We start from the raw sequence: 10,995 nt of genomic DNA on the forward strand, positions 1-10,995 counted from the left end.
AGCCACATTGCTGCAAAACAATGAAGGTCAGACATTTATTTATAGAGGTTTATTAGCATCTATTATAACTAGATTCAAACTTGAATTAGGCTTCTACAAAATTGACCCCTAAGCGGATTCCAATTAGTGGTGGAATCTTGCATGACAAGTAAACACCCTAAAAAAAAGGCTGAAAAAAATGGCTGGAAAAAAAAAGTGAAAAAAATAATCATTTTTTTCTTTCCTAATCCTCATTGGATATAACTAATTTGCTACATTCCTACTCCAACAATGATGAAGGGATGCATCAATATAGTATGAATTCACGGTGCATCTCAAAATACATGGCATGTCGTTATCCTACAAGTAATACTTCAAGCCTAGTCTTCAAAAGATAAAATATCTCGACAAGACTTGAAGCAGGGGACATTTGTCATCATTTATAATTTATTAAATATAAATTTGTAGAATGGTTCAATTTCTATTAAATTCAAGATATATTAGTCCAAATAAATAATTTGGATTAATAAAATTGGGTCAATTATTTAAGCCCAATAAATGTGGATGTAATTAGAAATCTAAATCCATTAATTTGGGATATAAAGATGACCCCATTTTGTTAAGCCCAATGTCATCTCATCCTAGAGGCCCATTTTTCATGCCACATGTTAAAGTTATGTGACAATCCAAATCAAAATTAAATAAGCCACTAAAATCATGTCACATGTCAAAGTTAGGTGGCAATCCAAGTCAAATTAGATAAGCCACTAAAATCATGCCACATGTCAAAGTTATGTGGCAATCTAAGTCAAATTAAATGAGCCACTAGAACAATGCCACGTGTCTATGTGACATGTTCTAACCAATCAAATTAAAACTCTTCAACAAAGAAATCTGATTAGTCAGTTCAAACCAATCAATCAAATCACACCCTCATACCACTCCCTACAACTATAAATAGGGGTCCTCATTATTCTGAAAAGGTTTTTTTTGGAAGAACAAGAAGCAAGAAGAGAGCTCGTGGATCAAAGACCGCAAATTCTCTACAAAGCTACAAAGTTCAAGTAATCAAATTCAAGATCAAGAACGAAGAAGAATATCAAGAAGATCAAGATCAAGTTATTTATTCATATTTACTGTTCGTCATAACCATACAAGGGTTCGTGACGAATAATTCAAATCCAAATTTGAAGACAAAGATTCAAGATCAAGCTATTCAAGCCCTTGACTCTAAATCAAATTCAAGTTCGACATATTCCATATTATTTGAAGAATCAGAGGATTATCATAGAGATTATATCTCGCACTACATTTTGAAATCAAATATTACACTTTGTTACTCCAATATTTTGGTCTTGATTATTTATTTTTCTCGGCTCGAAAATTTATTGTTTACAGTATTATTACTCTAGAAGCATCCGTTCTCTTCCTAACCAAAGTAATAAAAAGGAAAAAAGACATAGAGCCCGTTTGGATGGTCTTTAAGTTGGTCAAAACTAATTTAAAGTCCATTTTTAGCTTTTGGACGTGTTTGCCTAATACTAACTTTAAGCCATAAAATTCTTAAAGTCAGTCAAAAATGAAAAGTTAGGATTCCTAACTTTTTTTTCTAAGTGCTTAAAGTCATTTTCTTTGACCATGAAAATTACTTTTATATCTATTATATTTTAATCAAAATTTCCAAACTACCATTTTTATTCTTTTTACCCTAAATTTCACATCATTTTCCTCATTTAAGCATTTTTATCCAAATACTCAAATGTTCATTTATAAAAATAATTTTCAGCACTTCAAAATTTTAAAAACACTTTATACATAAAAATTACTTTTTTTAAGTCCGTCCAAACGGGCTCATAACCATCTATGCTATCTCCAGGTCTTCTCTATGATTTTCTCACCTTATCTCTTATATTTGAAACATCTTCTTCTCTGAGAACAGAGGATTACTCAATCAAGTCTTGTCACGATCCAATTTCATAAGTCATGATGGCACCTACTATAACCCTCTAGTAGGTAAGCCAACCCGTCAACCCAGAACTTCAAGTAATGTGTTTGAAGGCAAAAACTATATAAGAGCATTGAATTATAAAAGTAAACAGAATGAATAAGCGGAAGTAAACCAAAACATGTTTTAAACAACTAAAGATCCCTCCCAGAACCTGGAAGTCACAAGTACAGAGCTGCAACAAAATAAAATATGAGTACAAGTCCCGAAAGTGGACCAAAAAGATATAAAACAACTGGCTAGTCTCAGAAGGCAAAAGACGGGCCATCCATTCTGAAGGAGACAGAAGTGATCCAAAAACGCCAAGTTATCACCCTAGTCTCCGAATCTGACTACAATAAGATCGATCTATTCGTGACAATAGCTGGTGCTCGGTCCTGCATCACGAAAGTAGATGCAGAGTGTAGTATGAGTACCAAGACAACAGGTACCCAGTAGGCATCATAGGCCGACTGAGCAGAAAAGGTGAAAACAATATGAAAAAGAGGAATAAGCCTAAATAGGAATCAACATAAGCATCTAAAGTGAAAAGAGTACTATCTACGAGAGCTACAACTAACTATACCCAACTGGGCCCCCATAAACCCAGCCGGGACACTCGTACGCAAGTTAAATAAAAACTCGAACGAACCCCCATAAGTTCGCCGAGTACACAGAATAGCTACAACTACCAAGGCTAGGAACCAAGAATATGCGATGTCAGGAACCGAAGTACTGTATCATTTCCAAAACCCAGAATCTCCAAGAGTCAATCGATCTAGGGGTGACTTAGGGGTCGAGGCTGGGACTGGGACCCAGAGGCTCACCCGAATATTCAAAGTGGTCAAGGCCAGGACTGGGTACCCGGATGCTTGCCATAATACATAAGTACGGTCGAGGCCGGGACTGGGTACCCGGATGCTCGCTGTAACACATCGATATGATCGAGGCTAGGACTGGATACCAAGATGCTCGTCATACTACCAAGTCGACGGAGGCCGGGGCTGGGTACCCGGATGCTCCTCGATAATTCAGAATGGAGGCCGGGACTGGGTACCCGGATACTCACAGATATTTTATCTTATGGTGCCGAATATTCTCCTTTCCAACTAAACAATAATAGTACCGAGAATCTCCTTTCCAATGAGTCAACCAATATGCCGCCAAAACTAAAACCGGAGCCAAAGTCAACGATCACGAAATCTAGTGCTGCCGACGCCTCACAAAATTCACGATTATATCGAGTTATGGATGATGGTATTTTTAAGAGCAAGAGTAACGCCTAGCTAAGGCCAAACTACTAGGCACTAGCCCGCTACACCATTCTACAAGGATCTAAGTCTATCGGAGCGACGCCGGGACATCTAAAGCAAGTTTACATCCTATACTAAGGCCAACATACCCCACTGTATCAATAACATGCTCATTCAACTCTACTTATAAAACTTAACAAATAACGACAAGATACACATGCTTCTAAATATCCGAAAACCCGATAATAAGCCTAAAGCATGATTTCTAACGCCTAAGATATACAATCAAACTATCCAACCCAAATTCCAACTATTTCAACATGCTTTCACACATTTCGGCTCAATCTAAAGAAAGGTAAACCGTAGCCTACCTGTAGGCCAAACAGGCGGGCTCTAAATCACTGTGCTGAAGCTTTTCCCTTTTAAACGGCCTCGGAACGCTGCCAAGCTGTCAAAAATAGAACCACAACGTCGATACGGTCGTTTAGACACTAATTTCATAATTTTTAGAGACGGACCAATTTTGGGGTCGAAAATGGGAATTGTGGGACCCACATACGAAATTCTGGATTTGACCCCCAAAACAGGTTCTAAACATCACCCCAAGCACACAAATCAGATTTATAACATAATTCGGGGTGGGAAATTACGTAAGACGATCAAAAATCAATTCCCACATTTTTAAACTAAGAAAACGATATAAGGCAGCCTCTTTACACGTCGATTTCTCAAAAACGAAAATATTTCAATCAAACAAAATTATACCATGACGTTCCTTGCGAAAAACCCCACAATCTAGCCTCAAGAATCACTCAAAACGGAGTTATATTGACTAAGATACACTCTTTCAAAATTCAACAAAATTTCATTCCGAAAATGACTAAATCTGCTGCTTAAAATCAATTTATTACCTCGAACAACGTGCCAAAAACAGATTCTGAAACTTCCACGATGTTCTTCTTGAATTTCCACGCAAGATAGCCTCTGGAATCACCCAAATCGGATTTATGTTGGTCAAGAAATAACTTGTCAAAGTTCTTCAAAAATCCATTCCGAAAATGGACACAACTGTAATTAAAATCGCGATTTTTACCAGAATCGAATGCTCCAAATCAGTTTTCAATCTCTCCAATGCGTTCTCCACGAAAAACCTCACAATTTTGCCTTTTGAATCACCCAATTTAGAGCTCTAGAACTCAAGAAATGAGGGTTCAAAGTTGAGGAGAAAATCTGAAAAAATTCTGCACTCTTGCTGCAGATTTTCTGGTTTTTGCCACAATTTAAAGTCTCCGAACGAACCTTCGGAATTCGTTCGGAATCAGATAAAAACAAACCAAATATGCTACCCTACTAAATTTGACGTTGCGGACTCAATGGCGCATTCAGAATTTCCATACGAGATCATTTTAATAAAAAGTGGGTCCCACACCCAAGAGTCATTTTAAGTCATATTCCACAACGGGCCTCGATATTAGTCCGGAAGCCTCAAAAAGCGAACGAAGGGTCGTTCTAGACCAAAATCAACATTACGGAGCTAACCGCGCTGTCAGAATTTTTATTCGAGCGCATTTTCCAAGAATGTTGACCAAAGTCAACTATAGGCTAAGTTTCAAAGTCAAAAGCGCCAAATAGCCCCAAACTCGTATCGATTGACTCGATAGTCATTCCAACAGTGCTACTAGCCTAATTTGGTCATTCCGGAGCTGATGGAACCATCAGAATTTGAATTCAAGATTTCGTTAGCCTAAAACTCAAAAAGTCGCAACTAAACTAACTTAGGCCTTTAAAATACCAAAATGGACTCGGGACCTCTAAAAATTCAACCAACACTTCTTCTAAACCAAAAACCATCTCCTGAATCCAACGGAGTTGTCGGAATTCCATTCCGAGCATCGGAACTCCAAAAGTTGACCAAAGTCAAACCTTGGCTTAAAGTTCCTCAAATTCTCAACTCAAGGCCTCAAATCTTCGTTACAGCTCCAAAACTGATTCCGTAAAGTCTCCTAAGCCTATTTTGACATTTCGGAGCTGCTGGAATCGACGGAATTCCATTCTGAGACCTGTAGCTCCAATTGACCCCAAATACCACTTTTTAACACTTAAAGCTTATGAAACTCAAAATTTCCAAGGACTTAACTTTTCATAGGATTTTCTAAAAATCAACACCCGGTAACAATTAGAAATGACTCGAGGCATCTAAAGGGAGGGGTAAAATGGTCATTTTACAAAAATTCCAAAAATGACCTTGAGGGTCATTACAAGTCTCCTTCAGACTTTCAAGAATTTCTTAGAATTAAGGTATGATCCTCCCTATATCTTTTTCTCTAATCGTCTCAATGTCTGATTTTTTCTCTACTCTTTTTATTTACTATTTTTTTTTCTATTCCACTTCTTTCGTCTGTATTGTTCTTTCTCTATTCAGTTGTTTGAGTTTCAGGCTTTCAAAGACTTCTGTTTGTAATTGAGATTAAACTTTTTAATAGTGTATTCGATGGGGGGTCAAAAATGAATATTTGTGAGGAATGTGGAGTGAGCTTTCAAAGTCAGGCTCATTTAAAGTAGCATATACGAAGTCATTCACTCAAGGTTCTTGTTGTTGCATAAATCTTTTCAATATCCATTTATGATGTTATCGCGCACAAGTTTCTTTGCTAAAAGTTCAGTTTTGAGATTATTTTCATCAAATAAGCCTTCATATTTTCTGATTTATTTTTTTGTGTGCATTTAACACTAATAAGTTTTCATATTGAATTAATGGGAGAAAACATTTAACACTAATAAGTTTGTAAAATTATGTGAAAATTTAATGTATTTGATCCCACATAAAGAACTTCAAAATGCAAGAAGCAGGTATATTTCCTTTAGTAGACCATCATTAGGATGGGGGACCTCCTGATAAGCTCCATCAGTGAGCCTCAGTCACACCTTATAATCTTGGTGGTTGGAGACTCTCCGTGGTTCCCCTACTCCACCAAAACAAAAACAACTTTACGTTTTGTTCATTAGCATACAAGTACTTTGGTCTAGGACCTATATTTATTATAATATTCTTAAAATAATTCATTCTTGATATTTTGCATAAACAAAGGCCATTTGTATGTCATTAGATGAGTGCCAATCAAGCTACCATAGGAAGGATCACTTGAAACCAAGGGAAGTTGTTTGAGTGTCCACATAGATACCAACATATTGCGTGTAAAATATGTGGGACCAAGCTTCGCACATAAAGAGAAGGGGCCTACTTCGGATAGAATGAAATGTGAATTCCAGAATTGTCAACACACTTTCTCAATTGTACGGGACTACCAATTTCCTAAATGTCGTTAAAGTTTCTTTTCATTAAAAGTAACATTCTTTTATGAATCTTGAAGCAATATCACAAATTCATTCCAAGTTCCAGGAGAAATGCATATATAGCTAGCAACAGTTTTTAACCTTAGCTAAAGTTATCATTGTATCGGGTTATTGATAAGAAACATTTTTTAATCTTTATTTGTTGCTTGAAAACACACAGATCAATTCTTACTCAACACATCGAAACTGTGCACATGGAGGCTAAACCATTCTCATGTAGTTTCGAATTCTGGTGTGCAATTTTCAGCATATACGCATGTAAGAAATAAACTCTAAAAAGTCAGGCGAACATATTTATACTTGTAAATAGAATGTATATGTTTCTTTAAATCTCAATATGTCCCTTGGGTCAGCTTTGCTTCTAGTATTTATGAGTGACTTAAAGGTATTTTGATTGTCTTCAATAGGGAGATTTTAAAGATGCCGGTGAGCAATTTCTAGCTGGACCAAGAGGTGGGAGGAAGAAAGAGTTTACTCTTTCCTAGTCAATCAACTGCTGGAACATCTCTTTGTGGTTACTCTCAGTGAAATTAAATTATCAACTGTGAGTCCTGTTTGGCCAGATCTCGTTGTAAATATTTGTCTTTCATTTGCTTCCACTGGGTTTTTGTTATTGTTTGTTCTGTGTAATATTTTATTTAGCTGGGAGAAAGAGGGAATCTACTCTTTTTGAGTCAATTATGCAACAAAGGATTAATCATACCACCCAATGATACAAATCTCGTGTTCAATTAAGCATATGAATATATCTTGTGGTTACTCGCAGTGACATCATTTTATCAACTATGCGTCTGTCTATCTGCTGAGATCTATCCTAAATTTTTGACATTCATTTTCTTCCTTTGGATTTTCATTTTGCTTGTTCTCTATGTTGTATGTTAATTTTTCTTTCGTCGCTTTCAAGTTGTATTTACAAGTCTAAAGAACTACATTCTCAATAATATGGACCACATATGGTGTAGAGGAATATAATCAACTCAGCCTGTCAGAGCAAGAACTTACTTTTTTTCAAGAAGTATTCTAATGCGTGCATTGACTAATGCTTGAGGAGCTTTTACATTCATATTAGGGTAGATTTAATCACTCCTGGACAAATATATGATTAGCCACTAATCTTACCTATGATTTGTGACTATTAGACTTACTGTAATTTCGATTTGGCTACATAGGAGTGAGTTTTGATATAATGGCATATAGTATTTACACTTCGGATTAAGTATTTCATAAAATTGTACTATTTTTATATGTTAATTTTTATTTGTGAATTGCAGCACAGTAAATCTACAGCATGCTAGTATTACCAAGAGATTTTTTCTGAGTTAATACACTAAAATTGAGAACAGCAAAACAAGGTTGATTTATCATGAGTATTGTGAAGTGTATTTGGTAATTGTGACGTGATATAACTTTTTAAGTTATTTTCATTTGTTGCTTTTGATGTAGATTATTTATATACAAAGAAAGTTCAAAAGCATCCTATGACGGAACGTGCTATGTCAGTAGTGTTTTGAAAAGCAATACCAACTCCCTGAACATATCTACATTATAGAAACTACTGTGGAATCAAAGAAAAATGATGTAATTGTTTGATATATGTTATAAAATATATTGGCTTAACAAAATAAGGAGGAGATAGTAAAGAAAAGAGAAGAGAACGGAGGAGAAGAAGATTTTAGTATCTGTGTGTGTTTGTTTTCAATTCCAAAAACTGGCATTTATTGACAAGAAAATAAGCTAGCAAGTAGAGGAAAAACTAGTGGGCAACTTGCCCAATTAAAGAAAAAGACATTCATTACATAATACTCCCTCTTGAATGTCCATATGAACTTTACAAGAAACAAGAAACATAGTTATCGTGAACATCCATAAATATTGTGTCTCGTTAAAACCTTATTAAAAAACCCAGTGGGAAAAAACCTAATGAAGGAAAAAGAGTACACAACTTTTGGTAATATTCTTTAAGTGCTGTCTCATTAAAAAACTTGTTAGAAAAACTCAATGGGACAAAACCTAGATTAAGAAAAAAAGAGTGCAGCGCGTATTATACTCCCCCTGATGAAGACATCATTTAATATCTTGAAGATGACGCATTCCAATTTTGTATCTCAATTTCTCAAAGTTTGAAGTTGGCAAGACCTTGGTAAACATATCTGTTAAATTATCAGTTGAATGAACTTGTTGAACATCTATTTTACCTTTCTTTTGAATATCCTGGGTGAAGAAGAATTTTGATGAAATATGTTTAGTTCTGTCTCCTTTGATGTATCCTCTCTTTAATTGAGCTATACATGCAACATTGTCTTCATACAATATTGTTGGAGCATCTTTTGTCAAAGTAAGGTCATATGTTTCTTGAATGTGTTGAGTTATTGATCTTAACCAAACACATTCTCGACTTGCTTTATGAATGACTATTATCTCAGCATGATTTGAGAAAGTGGCAACCATAGTTTGATTTATTGAACGACATGATATAGTTGTACCAACACATGTAAATAAATAGCCTATCTACGATCGACCTTTATAGGGATCAGACAAATATCCCGCGTCTGCATAACCAATCAATTTTGACTTGGATTCATTTGAGTAAAACAATCCAATATCTGTGATCCCTCGGAGGTATCTGAATATATGCTTAATTCCATTCTAGTGTCTTTGCGTTGGGGAAGAACTAAATCTTGCTAATAAGTTTACTGAGAAAGCTATATCTGGTCTAGAATTATTAGCAAGATACATTAATGCACTAATTGCGCTAAGGTATGATATTTCAGCACCAACAAGATCTTCATCACTTTTATGAGGTCGAAATGGATCCTTATTAATATCAAAAGATCTCACAACCATTGGGTACTCAGTGGGTGTATTTTATCCATGTAAAATCTCCTTAATTTTTTTCCGTATATGTTGATTGATGGACAAATAGCCCATTTACAAAATATTCAATTTGTAGACCAAAACAAAATTTTGTCTTTCCGAGTTCTTTCATTTTAAATTCCATCTTCAGACATTTTACTGCTTTTGAAAGTTCTTCAGGAGTTCCGATAATATTCAAATCATCAACATATACTGCTATTATGACAAATTCAGATCCATACCTTTTCATAAAGACACAACGAAAAATTTGATCATTTTTATATCCTTCTTTTAACAAATATTTGCTAAGACAATTGTACCACATTCGCTCTGATTGTTTTAGCCCATATAATGAGTTTTGCTATTTTATTGAACAAGTTTCTTTGGAATCTTTATAAATTTCAGGCATTTTAAATTCTTCAGAAATTTTCATAAAAATATCGTTATCTAGAGAACCATATAAATAGGCTGTAACGGCATCCATCAAATGCATGCCAAGTTTTTCATTAACTGTAGACTTATAAGATACCTGAAAGTGATTGCATCCATTACAAGATAATATGTTTTCATATAATCAATGGTGGGTCTTTGCGAAATTCCTTGTGCCACAAGTTATTCTTTATATCTTACGACTTCATTTTTTTCGTACAAACACCCATTTGTACCCCACTGATTTAATATCTTCAGGTGTTTGGACTATCGGTCTAAAAATTTTGCATTTTTCAAGCGAAGCTAATTCAACTTGAATTGCATCTTTTCATTTTGGCTAATCATTCCTCTGTCTACATTCATCGACAGATTTTAATTCAAGATCCTCATTTTGTTGTATTATTTCTATAGCAACATTTTAAGCAAAACTATTGTCGATAATTACATTATTTCGATTCCATATTTTTTCTGATAAGACATAATTTATTAAAATTTCTTTATCATTTTCAGGCGCCTTAACCTCTTCCAAGGTTTTATCAATTGTTATGTCTCCTCGCTCTTCTTGAGCAGGTTCTGTCATATCATGACCATTTTGATTGTTTGCATTTTTTTTTCAAGGATTTTTATCTTTGGAGCTGATCGGTCTACCACATTTTAAATGTGGTTTAGACTCATTTGCATTATTTAATTGTCCTACTGGGACATCAACTCAAATTGGAGCATTAGCAGTTGGGATATGAGATTTAGTAACTCTTGATAGGTCAGTGAATGCATCGGGCAGTTGATTTGCAATATTTTGCAAATGAATTATCTTTTTAACTTCTAGTTCACATTTATTTGTACGAGAATCTAAATGAGACAGTGATAATGCATTCCAATCTATTTCCCTTTTCAGCTGCTTATTTTCTCTTCCTAATGCTGGGTATACTGATTCATCAAAATGGCAATCAACAAATCTTGTGGTGAATAAATCTCCAGTCATAGGTTCAAAAAATTTTATGATAGAAGGAGATTCATACCCAATATATATCCCCAATCTTCTTTGGGATCCCATCTATGTGTGTTGTGGTGGAGCAATCAAAACACGTACTGCACACCCAAATATTCTAAGATGAGAAATGTTCGACTCCTGATCAAAAACCA

At 35.1% G+C, this 10,995-nt stretch overlaps 1 long non-coding RNA gene across 1 annotated transcript; it reads left to right on the plus strand.

The window, feature by feature from the left end:
- Window positions 1-5,474: 5,474 nt before the first annotated feature.
- LOC129892411 (uncharacterized) lies at window positions 5,475-8,046 on the plus strand. The gene is made up of 3 exons (XR_008767317.1): window positions 5,475-5,514; window positions 6,731-6,828; window positions 6,978-8,046. It is a non-coding gene; the product is annotated as an uncharacterized LOC129892411 (long non-coding RNA).
- Window positions 8,047-10,995: the final 2,949 nt, after the last annotated feature.

Source organism: Solanum dulcamara, chromosome 6 (assembly GCF_947179165.1).
Source record: "Solanum dulcamara chromosome 6, daSolDulc1.2, whole genome shotgun sequence".
Lineage (NCBI taxonomy): Eukaryota > Viridiplantae > Streptophyta > Magnoliopsida > Solanales > Solanaceae > Solanum > Solanum dulcamara.